This window comes from Nicotiana tabacum, chromosome 4 (assembly GCF_000715075.1).
Source record: "Nicotiana tabacum cultivar K326 chromosome 4, ASM71507v2, whole genome shotgun sequence".
Taxonomy (NCBI): Eukaryota; Viridiplantae; Streptophyta; class Magnoliopsida; order Solanales; family Solanaceae; genus Nicotiana; species Nicotiana tabacum.
The window spans coordinates 28,174,635-28,194,367 of record NC_134083.1 but is presented as its reverse complement, the minus strand read 5'-3'; the positions used below and the strand labels follow the sequence as shown (position 1 = coordinate 28,194,367).

Genomic DNA, 19,733 nt, shown 5'->3' with positions numbered 1-19,733 from the left:
ACCGCCACAATAACTTGTTCTCGGCCATAGCCCCATTTCCCTTGATGATTTCTCAACTACCTCTCTAGTTAGGCCTTTCTAAGTGGATCCGACACATTATCATTTGACTTTACATAGTCAATCGTGATGATTCCTCTAGAGAGTAATTGCCTAACGATTTTATGTCTTCGTCATATATGACGAGATTTACCGTTATACATAACGCTCCCAGCCCTTCCAATTGCCGCTTGACTATCACAATGTATGCATATTGGTGCCAACGGTTTGGGCCAAAATAGAATGTCTTCCAAGAAATTCCGGAGCCATTCAGCTTCTTCACCGGCTTTATCTAAGGCTATGAATTCAGCCTCCATTGTAGAGCGGGCAATACATGTTTGTTTGGACGACTTCCAAGATACCGCTCCTCTACCAATAGTGAATACATATCCACTCATGGACTTAGAATCACTTGAACCAGTGATCCAATTTGCATCACAGTATCCCTCAATCACCGCAAGGAATCTACTGTAGTGCAAGTCAAAGTTCTGGGTATGTTCTAAATATCCTAAAACTCGTTTCATTGCCATCCAATGAGATTGGCCTGGATTGCTCGTATATCGACTCAGTTTACTTATAGCACAAGCTATATCTGGTCGTGTACAATTCATGATATACATTAAGTATCCCAACACACGAGCATAATCCAATTGTGATATGCTTTGGCCTTTATTCTTTGCTAATGCAAGATTCACGTCAATTGGAGTCTTTGCAACTTTAAAGCCCAAGTGCTTGAATTTTTCAAGTATTGTCTTAATATAATGAGATTGTGACAATGCCAGACCTTGAGGAGTCTTATGGATCTTAATTCCCAGAATTAAATCAGCAACTCCCAAGTCTTTCATATCAAACTTGCTATTGAGCATACGCTTAGTAGCATTTATGTTGGCAATGTCATTACTCATTATCAGCATATCATCCACATATAGGCAAACAATGACTATGTGATTCGGAACATTTTTAATGTACACACATTTATCACATTCATTTATCTTAAAACCATTTGACAACATTGTTTGGTCAAATTTCGCATGCCATTGTTTGGGTGCTTGTTTTAGTCCGTAAAGAGACTTAACAAGTCTACATACCTTCTTTTCTTTACCTGGAACCACAAACCCTTCAGGTTGTTCCATGTAAATTTCTTCCTCCAACTCTCCATTTAAGAAGGCCGTCTTAACATCCATTTGATGAATTTCAAGATCATACACTGCAGCTAATGCTACTAACATCCGTATGGACGTAATTCTTGTAACTGGAGAGTATGTATCAAAGTAGTCTAGACCTTCTCGTTGTCTATACCCTTTGACTACGAGTCTTGCCTTGAATTTATCAATAGTGCCATCATCTTTGATTTTTCTCTTAAAAATCCATTTAGAACCCAAAGGTTTATTTCCAGGAGGAAGATCAACCAATTCTCATGTATGGTTGTTTAATATGGATTCTATTTCACTATTGACTGCCTCTTTCCAAAACAATGATTCGGAAGAAGTCATAGCTTCTTTAAATGTTTGAGGCTCATTCTCCAATAAGAAAGTCACAAAATCTGGTCCAAATGAAGTAGAAGTTCTTTGACGTTTACTACGTCTTGGATCCTCCTGATTACATGTACTTTCTTTTGTTTCTTCCCGAGGTCATTTAGATCCTTCACCAAACGACTCACATTTCTTTTTATACGGATATATATTTTCAAAGAACTCAGCATTATCTGATTCTATAACCGTATTATTATGAATGTCGGAATTTTCTGATTTATGAATGAGAAATCGATATGCTTTACTATTTGTCGCATATCCTATGAAAACACAATCAACGGTTTTTGGTCCTATCTTTACCCTTTTGGGTTTAGGAACTTGCACTTTTGCCAAACACCCCCACACTTTAAAATAATTTAAGTTGGGCTACCTTCCTTTCCATTTTTCATATGGAATGGATTGTGTTTTGCTATGGGGCACTCGATTTAATATTCGATTAGCCGTAAGAATGGCTTCCCCCCACAAGTTCTGTGGCAAACCAGAACTTATCAACAACGCATTCATCATCTCCTTTAATATGCGATTCTTTCTTTCCGCAATCCCATTAGATTGGGGCATGTAAGGGGCTGTTGTTTGATGAATAATTCCATATTCTAAACATATTTCTTCAAAAGGAGATTCATATTCACCACCCCTATCACTTCTTATCATTTTTACTTTCTTGTTAAGTTGCGTTTCAACTTCATTTTTGTATTGCCTAAATGCGTCTATTGCTTCATCTTTACTATTCAGTAAGTAAACATAGCAATATCGAGTACTATCGTCAATAAAAGTTATGAAATACTTCTTTCCACCACGAGATGGTATTGACTTCATGTCACAAATATTTGTGTGAATTAAGTCTAAAGGATTTGAATTCCTTTCAACTGACTTATAAGGATGTTTAACATACTTAGATTCCATACATGTTTGACATTTTAATTTTTCGCATTCAAACTTAGGCAGTACTTTCAAGTTAATCATTTTTCGCAAGGTTTTATAATTGACATGACCCAAACGTACATGCCATAAATCATTTGACTCAAGTAAGTAAGAAGAAGCTGAAATATTATTATTGTTTTCCACAACCATTACATTTAGATTGAAAAGGCCCTCGGTGAGGTAACCTTTTTCCTACAAATATTTCATTCTTACTTATGACAAGCTTGTTGGACACAAAAACGCACTTAAAACCGTGCTTAACAAGAAGTCCAGTAGAGACTAAATTCTTTCTCATTTCGGGAACATGAAGGACATTGTTCAAAGTCATGACCTTGCCAGAAGTCATTTTCAGAAATATCTTCCCATATCCTTCAACTTTTGCTGTTGAAGCATTTCCCATATAAACTGTCTCTCCGGGTCCAGCAAGAGCATAAGTAGCAAAAGCTTCTCTAATTGCACAAACATGGCGAGTGGCTCCTGAATCAAACCACCACAGTTTAGGATTTCCCACCAAATTACATTTAGAAAGCATGGCACACAAGTTATCAACATCATCATGCTTTACTACTATGTTTGCTTGACCCCTTTTCTTATCTTTCTTCGGAGCACGACACTCCGTAGATTTGTGTCCGATTTTCCCACAGTTGTAGCAGTTTCCACTGAACCGCTTCTTGCTTGGGTTGTATTTCGGACTAGAAGCCTTCTTCCTCTTTTTGTTATCTTCAACAATATTTGCTCCCATTATTGTTGAATTTCCACGGCCTCTCCTTTCAGCAGCTTTATTATCCTCTTCGATTCTCAACCGAACAATGAGATCTTCAAGGGACATTTCCTTTCGTTTGTGTTTCAAATAATTTTTGAAGTCCTTCCACAACGGAGGCAACTTCTCAATCATTGCTGCTACTTGGAATGCTTCATTGATGACAAGACCTTCAGCAAGTAGATCATGAATAATCACTTGCAATTCCTGGACTTGGGTAATAACAGACTTGCTATCTACTATTTTGTAGTCCAAAAATTTTGCGGCAATGAATTTCTTCATCCCGGCATCTTCAGTTTTATATTTCTTTTCAAGCGCATTCCACAATTCTTTTGACGTCTCCACGCTACTGTATACATTATACAGATTATCATCCAGTCCGCTAAGAATATAATTCTTGCATAAAAAATCAGAATGCTTCCACGCTTCAATCACGATAAAGCGTTCATTCTCTGGAGTTTTATCTGGCAGATCAGGAACATCTTCCTTGATGAACTTCTGTAGACATAACGTAGTTAAGTAGAAGAACATCTTCTGCTGCCAGCGCTTGAAATCAATCCCGGAAAATTCTTCGGGTTTTTCTGCCGGTGCCAACGTCGGTGTTCGGCTTGTCGATGCGTTGGCAGTCACCGTCGGAACAGCTTGGTTTTCGCTTTCAGTCGTCATTTTTTTCTATAAAAGAATGACACAAACAAATGTTTAATACACGTTTTCAAACTGGAGTAAAAATCACATAGATTTTAATCTCCAACAAAACGCCACGAAGGCTTTACTCTCCAAAACGGGAGTACACAAAACCACAAAGGTTTTAGTTTGCAGAATAATAAGAATAACACAAATACAGAAATAAATATTAAATTTCTTAAGATTGTTAGTCCCGCCAATATTGCTATATTTGTAAATAATAATTTTGGGAAATATAAGTTATCATAATATAACAGTAATTAATTCGAGCCCACTGAATTCACAGTGTTTCCTTAAGGAATTTAATCCCCTCCTAGTACCCAAGATTATGGATTATTTCCTCCCAGGATAGAACGAATCACACACTAGTGTAGCGGTACTTCAAACCCCAGTGTTTCAGCGAACACAAAGTTCGGTAGCAGCTGCACATATTTTTAGCAGTCAGCTTTGAAGATGAACGACCCTCCACCCTCCATTGTGGAGCATGCAAACCGGATTTCGTTTTCATGGCACTTGCACGTTGGAAGGTCCTATTTTTCCGAAGTCACGGATGATGATTCCTTTTCAATTTTGGAATGTAATCAGAGAATGTGGAAGGTCCTCTTATGCATTTGAATAGCAACAACTTTTAAAATGCGGTTAAGCTCAAGCCTCAAGGTAATGGGTGTTTAAAAAGTGAATAGACTCATCATCAATGACTGGATATTGAGCCGGTATATTGATATATATGACTTCAAATGGTGCAAGGGAGTTGGGGGTTTTCCTGAAAATGCTTCTTGAGATTTGCCAAGGAAATAGGAAGTTTCATTTGAAAATATCATTAGTAGAATTTGATTTCATTGAGATCAGCATGTTCGCTATAATTACAGCTATCTTCTTACAAACTTTCCCTGTTCACCACTGAACTAACGGGAAACATCAGCACACGTAAATAGTCATCAGTTTTATGAAACTGAGAAGAAAGATTATTAGCTCAGCACACACAATTTGACAGTTTCATAGGAATGAGAATGACCAGAAACCTGTAATCTTCAAATGACTGGTCCAGTTCGTATCTCCATTTCTAAGATTGAAGGTCTAAAAATGGCTTTATTCTATTCTTAATATATTGTCAAAAGCCTCATCCTATACCCCTGACTAGATGATATTACAGCTTTCTTATAAAGAAGTCTTTACCTAAAACTACACACCAATGCAGAAAATTAGATATTTAATAATCGTGCACGTTATTGCAATATATTCCAACAATACAGAATAAGCAACACATTCAGCTTGGTGCAAGGAAGAAGAGATTATTATTTCCTGAAAGGTACTTACGTGCCACATGACTGTTAACTAGAATGAAGTAGATTCTCCAGAACTTTCTCTCTTTCATTATGCGTGGGCATATCTCATTGTATACGGTTAAAACCGATCCCCGGTCTTGAAGATCGATCGAGGATGGCATTTCAATCGAGGGGTACCTTCATGGAGACCCCGAGCAAATTCCGAGATGGGGGCGTCAAGCCCGGGCGTTCGAATCGACCGAGGAAACATCGGTCGATACAGGTCCCGAACATCGATGCCCGAAAGTGATCACCTAGCTCAAAATCAAGGCCGAGGTTCAGATCCGGTACCGAGCTCGAGTCGGTATCGAGTTCACAGACAAAAGCTGTTACAACCGCGCTAAAGGAGAGAATCTCTGCGGGAATTAAGGAGGAGACATACCATCATGGGTCCTCCACTAGTAATATTTATTCCATCATGTTGCTATAGATAAAGTAGCAATCCTTGGCTATAAAAGCCAGGAGAGTTTGTAATAGAAGACACTTTTTCACTGGGATTAAGAATTCATTGTGTTTATCTTTCTAAAGCTCACTTAATATCTTTGTTCATCATCTTCTATTTTTTTTTGCACTATACATACGTGTATTGTTATTTTCATATCAGAGGAATCTACTTGCCCTTAGAACCATACATAAATTCAACTTCATCCGATTTTTTGGGTAAACAGTTTGGCGCCCACCATGGGGCTAAGGATAACAAGTGATTATTTGATACAAATATACAGCACACTCCAACTTACAACTTCATGTCAGCAATGGCTCTGCCAATCGACCTCGAAGCCGGCCTTCAGGATGAAACCAATAACTTGGTGCCCGTGGCCGAAAGGCTACCCAATAACGTCAACGAGGCTCGAATCGAGGAACCCGAAATTCGAGCCGAAGTACCAGTAGATATCAATTCACGAATAGCTCTAGAAGCGAATCAATGTTCCGAGCAGGAAAGAAGCGTTCAGGGTGGCGCTCGACCCATAGCCCGAGACACCCACAGCACGGGGAAAATCGGGGTCAGCTTGCGCATGATTTTCGAAATCCTATAAGCCCAACAAGTAGCGATAGCTCAGTTGCAGAGCCAAACTCATATGCGAAGTAATCCAAACTCCAATCCGCTTCTTCAAGAAGTAACCCCCAGAACGGAGCCCGACACAGTGAAACCGAACGAGCGAAAATCAGGAACCGCTCCTGAAATTGCTAAACTGCTCGAGGAGCTCACAAAGCGAGTTGAAGCCAACGACAAAAAATTCGAAACATATGATGCTAGGATCGATCAGATCCCGGGGGCTCCGCTCATGATGAAAGGGCTGGATTCGAAGAAATTCATACAAAAGCCTTTTCCATCGAGCGCGGCCCCAAAACCGATCCCAAAAAAGTTTCGTATGCCCGTAATTCCCAAATATAACGGTACGACCGATCCTAACGAACATCTCACCTCCTATACATGTGCCATCAAAGGCAACGATTTGGAAGACGATGAGATCGAGTCCGTATTATTGAAAAAGTTCGGAGAGACCCTCGCTAAAGGAGCAATGATCTGGTATCACAACTTGCCACCGAATTCTATCGATTCTTTTGCCATGTTAGCAGATTCGTTCGTAAAAGCACATGCTGGTGCCGTAAAGGTCGCAACGAGGAAATCGGATCTATTCAAAGTAACACAAAGGGGCGACGAAATACTGAGGGAATTCGTGTCCCGGTTTCAAATGGAACGCATGGATTTGCCACTAGTCACAGACGACTGGGCCGTACAAGCTTTCACCCAAGGGTTGAACGGACTGAGTTCGACAGCATCACATCGGCTGAAACAAAGCTTGATCGAATACCCTGCAATAACTTGGGCGAATATACACAATCGGTACCAATCGAAAATCAGGGTCGAAGATGATCAATTGGGATTTCCGTATGAACCCACGCGTCAGAACCGCGCAACCACTAAAATTCTGAAGGAAACCAACAGAGAACAAAGGTCAAGCAAAGACCGATATCAGTCGTACATCACAGATCGGGTGAACCACAGTTCGGCGCATGAGACAGTCAGGAATAACCACAGATATGATCAGGGGCAAATTTCTCGGGGACTTATGAGCAAGAGAGGTTTTGATAAACATGCCGATCCTATAGAAGTTCCTCGATTATCGGAATATAATTTCAATATCGATGCATCAGCCATCGTATCGGCCATCGGACGCATCAAAGATACCCGATGGCCTCGACCCATGCAGACCGATCCGGCCCAAAGGAATCCCAATTAAATGTGCGAGTATCATGGCACCCATGGTCACAAAACGGAAGAATGCAGACAATTAAGAGAGGAAGTAGCCCGCTTGTTTAACAAAGGGCACCTTAGGGAATTTTTGAGTGATAGGGCGAAGAACCATTTTAAAAACAGGGACTTCGGCAAGCAAAACGAAGAAGAAGAGCCACAGCACATCATTCACATGATCATCGGCGGCGTCGACACCCCTCAGGGACCTATACTCAAACGCGCTAAAATGTCGATTGTGAGGGAAAAGCGATCTCGAATTCAAGATTACACTCCCCCAGGGACTTTATCGTTCAATGATGAAGATGCAGAGGGAATCATCCAACCCCATAACGATGCACTGGTAATATCCGTACTCATGAATAAAATTAAGATTAAGCGTGTGTTAATTGATCCAGGTAGCTCGGCCAATATCATCAGATCGAAGGTTGTAAAACAGCTAGGCCTACAAAATCGGGCCGTATCCGCAACTTTGGTTTTAAACGGATTCAATATGGCATGCGAAACCACCAAAGGCGAGATAATCCTACCGATAAACGTCGCCGGAATAATTCAGGAAACAAAGTTTCACGTGATCGAAGGCGATATGAGATATAACGCCCTTTTCGGAAGGCCGTAGATCCACAACATGAGAGTTGTACCTTCGACCCTACACCAGGTCCTCAAATTCCCAACACCGATAGGTATCAAAATAGTGTACGGAGAACAACCAGCCGCGAAAGAAATGTTCTCCATCGAAGAAGCAAAACCAACATCTTCGTCTTCGCCAGTGAATGGATCGGGTTCAAAAGGAGGCACAGTCGAAGACCGAAATGCCAAATAGCAACCAAAGACATCGGCCCCGACCCAGCCAGATAAGCAGAGCATCGAAGAAGATAGTGATCAGTGGATCCCTCGATCCTTCGTGACCCCCGATGACTCCGATGCCACCGAATCAACTATTGAGGAATTGGAGCAAATCAATTTGATCGAACACTGGCCCGAACGAAAGGTATACCTGGGAAGAGGTTTGAGCCCCGAACTCAGGAAGAAAATCATTTAATTTCTTATCGATAACATCGATTGCTTTGCTTGGTCCCATTTAGATATAACAGGAATCCCGCCGGACATAACGACACATCGACTAAGTGTGTCCCCTAGATTCAGACCGGTGAAGCAAAAAAGAAGACCCCAATCGGAGGTGAAGCACGCATTCATAAAAGATGAGGTAACTAAACTGCTCAAAATAGGATCCATTAGAGAGGTAAAATACCCCGAATGGTTGTCCAATGTGGTCGTAGTGCCTAAAAAGGGAAACAAACTTAGAATATGTATAGATTACAAGGACTTGAACAAAGCATGCACCAAAGATTCTTATCCACTGCCCAACATCGATCACTTGATCGATGCCACGGTCGGCCACGAGATCCTTACTTTTCTCGATGCCTATTCCGGGTATAATCAAATCCAGATGAACCCGGAAGACCAGGAAAAGACTTCGTTTGTGACCAGATGCGGAACATATTGTTATAACGTAATGCCCTTCGGGCTAAAAAATGCAGGAGCTACTTATCAACACCTAGTAAATAGAATGTTCGAAGAACAAATAGGTAAATCAATGGAAGTCTATATTGATGACATGCTAGTCAAGTCCCTGCGCGCAGAGGACCATTTGACCCATTTGCAGGAAACGTTCGATATTCTGAGGAAATACAACATGAGGCTCAACCCCGAAAAATGTGCTTTCGGAGTCGGCTCGGGTAAGTTCCTCGGCTTCATTGTGTCAAATCGGGGAATCGAGATTAACCTAGACAAAATCAAGGCCATTGAAGACATCACCATCGTGAACAGCGTGAAAGTTGTACAAAGGTTAACAGGAAGAATAGCAGCCCTAGGCCAATTCATTTCGAGATTATCAGATCGAAGCCACAAATTTTTCTCTCTACTCAAAAAGAAGAACGACTTCGCTTGGACACCGGAATGCCAACTAGCATTACAAGAACTGAAACGATATCTATCGAACCCACCACTGCTGCACACTCCAAAAACCGACGAAAAACTTTACCTATACTTGGCAGTATCAGAAGTCTCCATAAGCAGTGTCCTAGTTCGAGAAGAGGAAGGTACGCAATTTCCAGTTTACTATGTAAGTCAGACTTTAGGGGAAGCGAAAACTAGATACCCGCACTTGGAAAAATTGGCGCTTGCGCTGGTTAGCGCCTCTTCGAAATTACGACTATACTTCCAATGCCACCCCATAAGCGTATTAACCACCTGCCCGCTTCGTAATATTTTGCATAGGCCCGAACTATCGGGCCGATTGACCAAATGGGCCATCAAACTCAGCGGGTACGATATCGAATATCGACCTCGAACAGCCATCAAGTCTCAAATTTTAGCAGACTTCGTGGCCGATTTCACGCCGACCCTCGTACCCGAAGTCGAAAAAGAACTACTGTTAAAATCAAATTTATCAACAAGGGCATGGATCCAATTTACGGACGGAGCTTCGAACGTAAAGGGATCCGGGCTAGGCATAGTTTTAAAATCTCCCGGGGGTAACATTATTAGGCAAGCTATTAAAACTATCAGGTTAACTAACAACGAGGCCGAGTATGAAGCCATAATTGCAGGTCTCGAGCTAGCTAGGAATCTGGGAGCGGAGGTCGTTGAGGCCAATTGTGACTCTTTGCTAGTGGTGAGTCAAGTAAACAAAACCTTCGAAGTCCGAGAAGGCAGAATGCAAAGGTATTTGGACAAACTGCTCGTCACTTTGAACCGTTTCAAACAATGGAGTCTACGACATGTTCCACGAGAACAGAATAACGAGGCCGATGCGCTTGCTAATTTGGGATCATCGGTCGAGGCGAATGATTTTAACTCGGAAACTGTCGTTCAACTTTCAAGATCTATAATCGAGGAAGGGCACGCCGAAATAAATTCTACTAGCTTAACCTGGGATTGGAGAAACAAGTATATCGAATATTTAAAAGACGGAAAGCTCCCTTCAGACCACAAAGAGTCCAGGACCCTTAGAACTAAAGCTGCTCGATTCATCTTGACTGCGGACGGAACGTTATATCGAAGAACATTCGATGGACCGATGGCGGTATGCATAGGTCCGGGAGATACCAATTACATCCTCCGGGAAGTACACAAGGGCACTTGTGGCAATCACTCCGGTGCCGACATGTTAGTTCGAAAAGTGATCAGAGCAGGGTATTATTGGATCGATATGGGCAAAGACGAAAAAGAAATTGTTCGTAAATGCGATAAATGTCAAAGGTTTGCTCCGATGATCCATCAGCCCGGAGAACAACTTCACTCGGTCCTATCACCATGGCCATTCATGAAATGGGGAATGGACATCGTCGGCCCCCTACCATCGGCCCCAGGTAAAGCCAGATTTATTTTATTTGTGACTGACTATTTTTCTAAATGGATTGAAGCGCAGGCGTTCGAGAAAGTAAGAGAAAAAGAGGTTATCGACTTTCTGTGGGATCATATCATATGCCGATTCGGAATACCATCCGAAATAGTATGTGATAATGGGAAGCAATTCATTGGCAGCAAAATCACAAAATTCTTCGAAGATCACAAAATAAGAAGGATACTAGCAACCCCATACCACCCCAGTAGGAACGGACAAGCCGAATCAACAAATAAAACTATTCTTCAAAATCTGAAAAAGAGATTGAGCGACGCTAAGGGAAAATAGAGAGAAATCCTGCCCGAAGTCTTTTGGGCGTACCGAACAACATCGAAATCCAGTACAGGGGCGACCCTATTCTCCTTAGTATATGGCTCCGAAGCATTGATACCAGTCGAAGTCGGAGAACCTAGCCCCAGGTTTCGATTCATGACGGAAGAATCAAATAATGAGGCTATGAACACCAGCCTTGAATTATTGGACAAAGGACGAGAAGCTGCCCTCATCCGGTTGGCCGCACAAAAGCAACGAGTCGAAAGGCATTACAATCGAAGAACTAAACTTCGCCACTTCAAGCCAGGAGACTTGGTGTTAAGGAAAGTCACTATCAATACTCGGAACCCAAGACCAAATTGGGAAGGACCGTACCAGGTGCTCGAGCACTTTGGGAAATGATCGTACAGGCTCGGCATCATAAACGGCAAACAGCTATCAAGCAGTTGGAATGTATCACATCTAAAACGGTACTACTGCTAAGGTCCGACCTTATTCATCTGTCCCGTACAGAAGTTCGAACAAAGAACAGAAGTATTTTTTTTACTCAAAAGCACGTGTTGCACTCTTTTTTTCTTAGACCGGCCTTTTCCCAAATGGGTTTTTTTGCGGCAAGGTTTTTAATGAGGCAACCATCGATCGTGCTGCGCTGACAAAATAGTATCCGAAGCTTTCGACCCTTAGCTCGAATGGCCTCGAATACCAGGGGGCACCAGGCCCTCAAATACATCGAGTTCAGATGCAACAAAGTCTTCTCACAACAATAGAGAAAAAATTGTAAGAGCCAAAATGGTCAAAATAAACCATGCTCATATTTGATTGCCCCAAAACATATGTACAATGGCTTGAGATTTATTATGCAACCAGAATTAATAATCACTCGAATATTAAGCCTACGGGCTTCCACATTATCTCGAGTTCAAAATATTCACTCGAATATTAAGTCTATGGGCTACCACATAATCTCGAGTTCGAAAAAAAAACTCGAACATTAAGCCTACGGGCTACTCCTATATCATGTTCGATATATTCGGCCGACCATTGAGCCTACGGGTTACTTCAACATCGAGTTCGAAATAATCACTCGAATATTAAGCCTACGAGCTTCCACATTATCTTGAGTTCGAAATAATCACTCGAATGTTAAGTCTACGGGCTACCACATAATCTCGAGTTCGAAAAAAAACACTCGAACATTAAGCCTACGGGCTACTCCTATATCATGTTCGATATATTCGGCCGACCATTGAGCCTACGGGTTACTTCAACATCGAGTTCGAAATAATCACTCGAATATTAAGCCTATGGGCTTCCACATTATCTCGAGTTCGAAATAATCACTCGAATATTAAGTCTACGGGCTACCACATAATCTCGAGTTCGAAAAAAACACTCGAACATTAAGCCTACGGGCTACCCCTATATCATATTCGAAATACTCAGTCGACCATTGAGCCTACGGGCTGCCAAGTTCGAACAAGGACCCAATCGAATTTGAAACATTGAAAAAGCTACGTTTACTCAGAGTTTACGTTAATATTCGTATCATCACCAACTCAACAAGCAAAATCAACCTTGTCATATATATACAAAATTGCCTATGTAATTAATTTACAGGTAATGAGAATTAGACTCTAAGCTTCTGGGTCGAGTTCTTCCCCATCCTCGAACCCGCTTTTGCTACCATCATCGTTATCATCGTCATCATCATCAGAAGCCAAGGCTTCAGCTTCCGCTTCAAGCTCTTTTGCCTTTCTTACCTCTTCGGTAAGATCGAAACCTCGAGCATGAATCTCCTCGAGGGTCTCCCTCCGAGATCTACACTTAACAAGTTCGGCAACCCAATGAGCTCGAGCATCGGCAATCTTCGCCGCTTCCCGGGCCTCCACCTGAGCGGCCTCAGCATCAGCTCGATATACAGCGATAAACTTATCCGCCAAAACTTTCGACGACTCAACCTCCGCCTTAGCCTCAGCAAGTCGTATCTCAAGCTCATCGATTTTCTTAGTCTGAGCCAACACCTTTTGCTTGACGTTTTGAAGCTGAACATCGGCTGATAGTATCTTTGTTAAGATGGTTTCTTTCTCCGCTGCCAGGCGGTCAATAGTCTCCTTCCACTGGTTGCATTCGGCCCGGATTTGATCGACCTCCTCTCGAAGTAGCCCGATATTCTCGATCTTTTGCTGCAACTGAGACAACGGATGGTTAACTTCCACAGTCGAGTCGAATCCATACTTTAATAGAACAAGGCTCACCTGCTGATCGAGCTCGACCCTTTCTTCACGGACCTTAGCCAAATCCGCTTGAAGATCCTTGATAGCCTCCTCCTTCTTGCTACAAAGAAGCCGAAGGTCATCCCTCTCACCTAAGACCTTCCGGAGTTCGGCCTCACACTGGCTAAGATCAACTCGAAACCTACCGATGGCCTGCACAGTTAGGAACTGTCATCAAAACAAAGCAAAAAAAAAAAGAAAAAAAAGGGGGATCACCAATATCGGAACCGCCAAGTATGGAAAAAAAACAAAGAAGCCAAGTACGAAAGAATCATTACCCGAGTAATAAAACGCTGAGCTTCCTCTAACAAAAGAGAGGCATCACCGATATCGGAACTGTCATCAACACCGGTAAAACAATCCTTAAAAGGATCCGCTGCACCTGAGCCAGCACCAATATCGGGAGTCTTCAGCTCTCGAGCCTCCTTCAACGCCTCCTCAGAAAAAGACAGAAGGGAAGGTAAATGACCCATTGCCATTGCCCCGAGCAAATCACTCGGAGTACTTCGATCGAGACCTAGGTCTTCGGAACCAACCCCGATGGGCACGGCCGCCATCGGCTCAGCAGCTCTAACAACCTCGACTGCCTCCGCAGGTCGGACTACCAAAGCCGAGGAGCTATCTTCTTCTTCTTCTTCCTCCCTCAGTCGATGGACCGAGTCGATCGAAAGGGCAATGATTTTTCTCCTCACCGTTCGAGTTTTGGGCTTAGGGTCCTCCAGCCAAGAGGAAGCCCTTCATTTCTTTTCTTTCCCCTGTTCCAGGACCGGGGGCTTGTTGCCTTCATCAACGCTCAAAGGCCGCAACACGGCATCCCTAGTTACACCTATATACAAGAGAAAAATCAATAACGAAATGAACGCAGAATATACCTCGAGGGAAACAGGAACCGAACCTCACCATGATTCTTGGCCTCCCATCTACCTTTAGCCAAATCACGCCAAGCGCGCTCGGCATAGGATGAAGTCGAGGCTAACTTTCGAACCCAATCCTCGAGATCAGGCACAGCTTGTGGCATCCAAGGTGCAGCTGAACATCAGAAAATAATATTAGCAAACACGGAAAAATATACGAAAAGCAAACACGGATCACTTACGGTCGAAATTCCATTTTTCAGGAAACGGCATCTTTTCCTCCGGGATAAGATCACGAGTCCTCACCCGAACATATCGACCCATCCAGCCTCGATCCTTATCTTCATCGATGCTCGACATCAAAGCCTTCGATGCCCGACGATATAGCCTAATAAGTCCACGATAAATCTGAGGCCGATACAGTCGTATAAGGTGGCTCAGAGAAAAATCCAACCCTCCGGCTTTGATAGAGAAGAAACGCAATAAGATGACTATACGCCATAAGGAAGGATGAATTTGGCTGAGGGTGACCTGATATCTCCTACAGAAATCAAAAATCACGGGATCGACAGCTCCCAACGTAAAGGGGTAGGTGTAAACACTCAGAAATCCCTCCACATAGGTAGTGACGCTCTCATCAGAGGAGGGGATTTGTATCACAACCTCATAACCCCAGCCGCAATCTTTCCTGACGGCCTCGAGGTTAACCTCCGCTATAGAGCACATATACATCGATATGTGCTCACACCGACCCGGAACGGACGAAGGATTCTCCACTTTAAAATCAGCTTTTAAAATACACGGGCCGGGAATATAATCTTGAACGGACGGCTCGGTCGGCACCTTATTGTCACACGGCCGTGAGGAAAAAGCTTTCTCCTTGTGAGGTACGATTTTTGAAGTTTTCGCCATTAATACGAGAAGAAAAAGTCGCAAAGAAAGGTGAAAGAGGGGACGGCACCGAAACTCTGGTACAAGCGGTACTAAAACGACGAAATAAGAGAAACTAATCAAAGAGAATTTGGGAAAAGAGGAAGCACAAAAGTGGAAAACATTGTATGCGAAAATTATTTATAAGGCACAGCGATTCGTCTAGCGGTGGCCGACCACCGACTGACGCGCATTAAATGCCTCGACAAAACCAAATCGATGGGACAGCTATCACGCACGTCATAGTCAAAGCCGATAGAAACGTCATTGTCGATTCGGTCGAACCTTAGGGAAATCACATCGTTCCTCGTCATCTCCTTTCCGAGAAACAAGGGGGCTATCTGTATACAGTTAAAACCGATCCCCGGTCTTGAAGATCGATCGAGGATGGCATTTCAATCGAGGGGTACCTTCATGGAGACCCCGAGCAAATTCCGAGATGGGGGCGTCGAGCCCGGGCGTTCGAATCGACCGAGGAAACATCGGTCGATACAGGTCCCGAACATCGATGCCCGAAAGTGATCACCTAGCTCGAAATCAAGGCCGAGGTTCAGATCCGGTACCGAGCTCGAGTCGGTATCGAGTTCACAGACAAAAGCTGTTACAACCGCACCAAAGGAGAGAATCTGTGCGAGAATTAAGGAGGAGACATACCATCATGGGTCCTCCACTAGTAATATTTATTCCATCATGTTGCTATAGATAAAGTAGCAATCCTTGGCTATAAAAGCCAGGAGAGTTTGTAATAGAAGACACTTTTTCACTGGGATTAAGAATTCATTGTGTTTATCTTTCTAAAGCTCACTTAATATCTTTGTTCATCATCTTCTATTTTTTTGCACTATAAATACGTGTATTGTTATTTTCATATTATAGGAATCTACTTGCCCTTAAAACCATACATAAATTCAACTTCATCCGATTTTTCGGGTAAACACTCATACCTCAACTTTGAGATTTCCTGCATACACACACAGAGAAAAGAAGAAAAGAAACCAAGATGTAAATGCTCTTAGAGACACCATAATTCTCAACAGCTTGACCCCTGTCAACTATTCCTCATCAAAAAGGTTATAACGGAAAAAACAGAAAGAGAGCTATAAACTATTCAAACCAGTATATAAACTCTTCCACAGTGCAGGTCCACTGAAACATACTAGCCCTCAACACAACTTTTGAGGACTTTTTTTTCTTATAAGGGCGTAGCCTCAACACAATTATGATCCACATTGACGTAACAAGCCAGTTTAGCACTAAGGACCAAAAAAGTATGACCAACACTAGGTGAGTGTTAAACTCAATAGACCATAAGAGAAGTGGCAGTCAAGATGCCTTGAGATTTAAGCTCGATTGAGCATGGGAGTGACTAGAAATTTTTTTTCTATAATGATTTTGACCAGGTAATGACAACGAGAGTCATACCTTGACAGATGAAAGAACAAGTTTTGCATGTGTTTTCCTGAAATTCTGTAAGATCTTGCCGAACATTTGAGACTGTAGGAATATCAGACATCTGTGACTCATCTGCATATCAAGAGAGATTTCATTTAAGCCCGTCTCTCCTCACGATAGGTGACTCAAGCAATTGAAAGAAGGTACGCGTGATTTAAGCATGGAATGATTTCAGAAATCTAAAGGAAATGCCATGTTAGCAAATTCATATATTCTGATTACTTCACAGAATCGTAGAAAGTGAAAAGCTACCCTGAGCTTCAAAAAATACCTAATGTGTCTAGTAGAGTTACAATATTCTCAGTCCCTCACTAGTTTCCGTGTCAACAAATTGAATAAACATCCAAATTAAAATAACAATTTTCCAAATACAATCAGAGTTGTTGTTTAACTTGTAAGCAATGCATGCATTAAAGAGAAGCAGAGCAAGTAGCTTGAAGTGGAAATTCCGGGAATGTGTTCATACTGATGCCCTTGACGAACTCTCTCAACTCATTAGTAACTACAAACGTGTCGAGTTCAGCAACCGAAGGAGCATCCAAAGCAGATTGAGGGGAAGTAGATGAGGAGGAAGTCCACGAGTTGAGAGAGGGAGGCAGCCTTGATCTGGTCGGCGCGTCTGGAAGCTTCCACAACGATCTCCTTAGACCGCTTAGAAGCTTCGGCGGCAATTTCCTTGGAACGCTTGGAAGCCTCGGAAACGACGTCAATGGCGAGCTCCTGTGAACGCTTAACGGCTTCTTTAGTGAACTCCTGCGATCGCTTTGCTGCTTACAAAGGGCCTGATCGGGAGTATATATATACAACAGTAGCACAGTGAAATCCAATTATTCTAATTTTGGGATATTTTACCAGATTCACTATTACTGCGATATGATAGACTGGAGTGAAGTCTACACTATTGAATGTTGAAGCGTGTAACGAGGTGCAGCCACGTCAGATTATTATTTCTTCCATATTCAAGTGTGTACAATATCACTTCTCATCCTTTATTTATAGTATTACATAGAGGTATACAAAAGAATACCATAAACATGGTATTAAGTATTTGAGATCACGTAGGAAAATCATGAGGGGGAGGGTTATGGGGCGGTTATGGAAGTATAAGAATTACAACCATAAGTATTAGAGTAGTGGGAGTTATGGAGATAATGGAGAAGAGTGAGTATTACTCCTTTTTGATACGAACGTCGTCGCTAATCTGTCACTAAAACGCTCGTAGCTAGCAGAATTTCTTGATAATCTGTTGCTAATCCGTCGCTAAATGAGATTAGTGACGGATTTTTCTGTTTAGCTACAGAATTTGTCCGTCGCTAAAACCTGATTTTTTATAAATGAGAAGAGTAGTTGGTGTTATTCATTTAGGAGTTATGGACATCCATCATAATTTAATATTTCATAACACTCCCCCTTGTATGTCCATAGATAATGTGCCTCGTTAAAACCTTACTAAGAAAAAACCATTTGGGAAAAAAATCTCAGTGAAGGAAAAAGAGTATACATATCATGTAATACACATTATTTGCTGCCTCATTAAAAAATTTTGCCAGGAAAACCCAGTGGGATAAAACCTTAGCTAAAGGAAAAAAAGTGCCGCGTGTGCTATACTCCCCCTGACAAAAATATCACTTGATATCTCAGAGATGATGAATTCCAATCTTGTATAACAACTTCTCAATTGTTGAGGTCGACAATGCCTTGTGAAGAAGTTTGTCAAATTATCGCCAGTGTTTTAAAAGGCGTTTTCGGGGCGAGGCGCACCAAAAACGCCTTTATCTTTAGCACCCTTATTTTGAGAACCCTTATTGTTCTCCTTTTTACAATTACCATAATGATGACTATTATTATTTTGATCTTTAGCACGCCACGTTCATTGGTCAACCACTTATTTTTATTTAAACTTATTATGCATTGCTATCACATTCACTTCAAGAATGGAGCAAATCAAGTAGGACAAACTTCATACTTTTTCATGAAAAATACATTTTCTTTAGTCATAATTATATCATCAATATGGTGCATTGAGACTCAAACCCGATATTTTACCCATATAAAGGCGCGTAAGGCTATAATGCGTTGAGACTCGAACCCAACTCTTATTATCATGGTGCACTAGGACTCAAACCCGATGTTTTACTCTCGTGATGCATTGGACTTGAACCCACCGTCTTACCCTCAGTCAATGGCATAATAATCCAAAGTGGACTCACCCTTAAAGCCTTTAAAATATTAACATTTACCATTTCTAGTGATCGATTGTTTCTTTGCAAAACCTCAAACATTATTCAATGATATCAACCACAAATTATAGAAAACAATAACCCACCTTTCGGAAGTACGTTTGCAAGTCTTAGCAATCAGAAAAGGCCTCCAAGTTGTAAAGATCCTGAATAATTGCACAAAATAATTAATGATATATAGAGCAATATATGTTACCTGCATCAGAATTGCATACTATCTTAATCTCTCGGTATTGGATAAGTTAGTGAGCTACCGGTACCTAGTTACCAATATCTTCAATTCCAGAAAAGAGTTACTCTCCAAATTCCATTAGCGTGGGCAATAGAAATAATATATTGTGCATTAAAATATTTTATTTGAATCACCAACTCATTAGTACATCATAATGTAAATTTTAACATTATAGACTCACCTTGTACTCAGTGCCGGCCCAAGAGTAAGGTTGCTAAAGCAGCTGCTTTGGGCCTCATAATTTTTGGTACCCCAAATATTTTTAATAGGTTATATATTAATTTATTTAGAAGAATATTTAGTTCTTTAAATGAGAAAGTACAAATTTTCATTGTAAAAAAGTAGGATTAAATTGTTGATCATAAATTGAGAAAAATGTCTTTTGGGGAATCACTCTCTAGATCATAAATTGAGAAAGAATTCGATTATTAATTCATAACTCAAAAAAGGTTAAAATTTTAATACAGTCCCTCAACGTATATATCTCAAGAGAAATTAAATGGATTAGATAAAATTATTAATAACTTTGCATATGAAAAACTAGAAATACAAAAT

The 19,733-nt window shown here is 41.5% G+C and overlaps 1 pseudogene; it reads right to left on the bottom strand.

Annotated features, from left to right (window-relative positions):
- Positions 1–16,465: 16,465 nt before the first annotated feature.
- LOC142179842 (uncharacterized) lies at positions 16,466–18,949 on the bottom strand (annotated as a pseudogene).
- Positions 18,950–19,733: the final 784 nt, after the last annotated feature.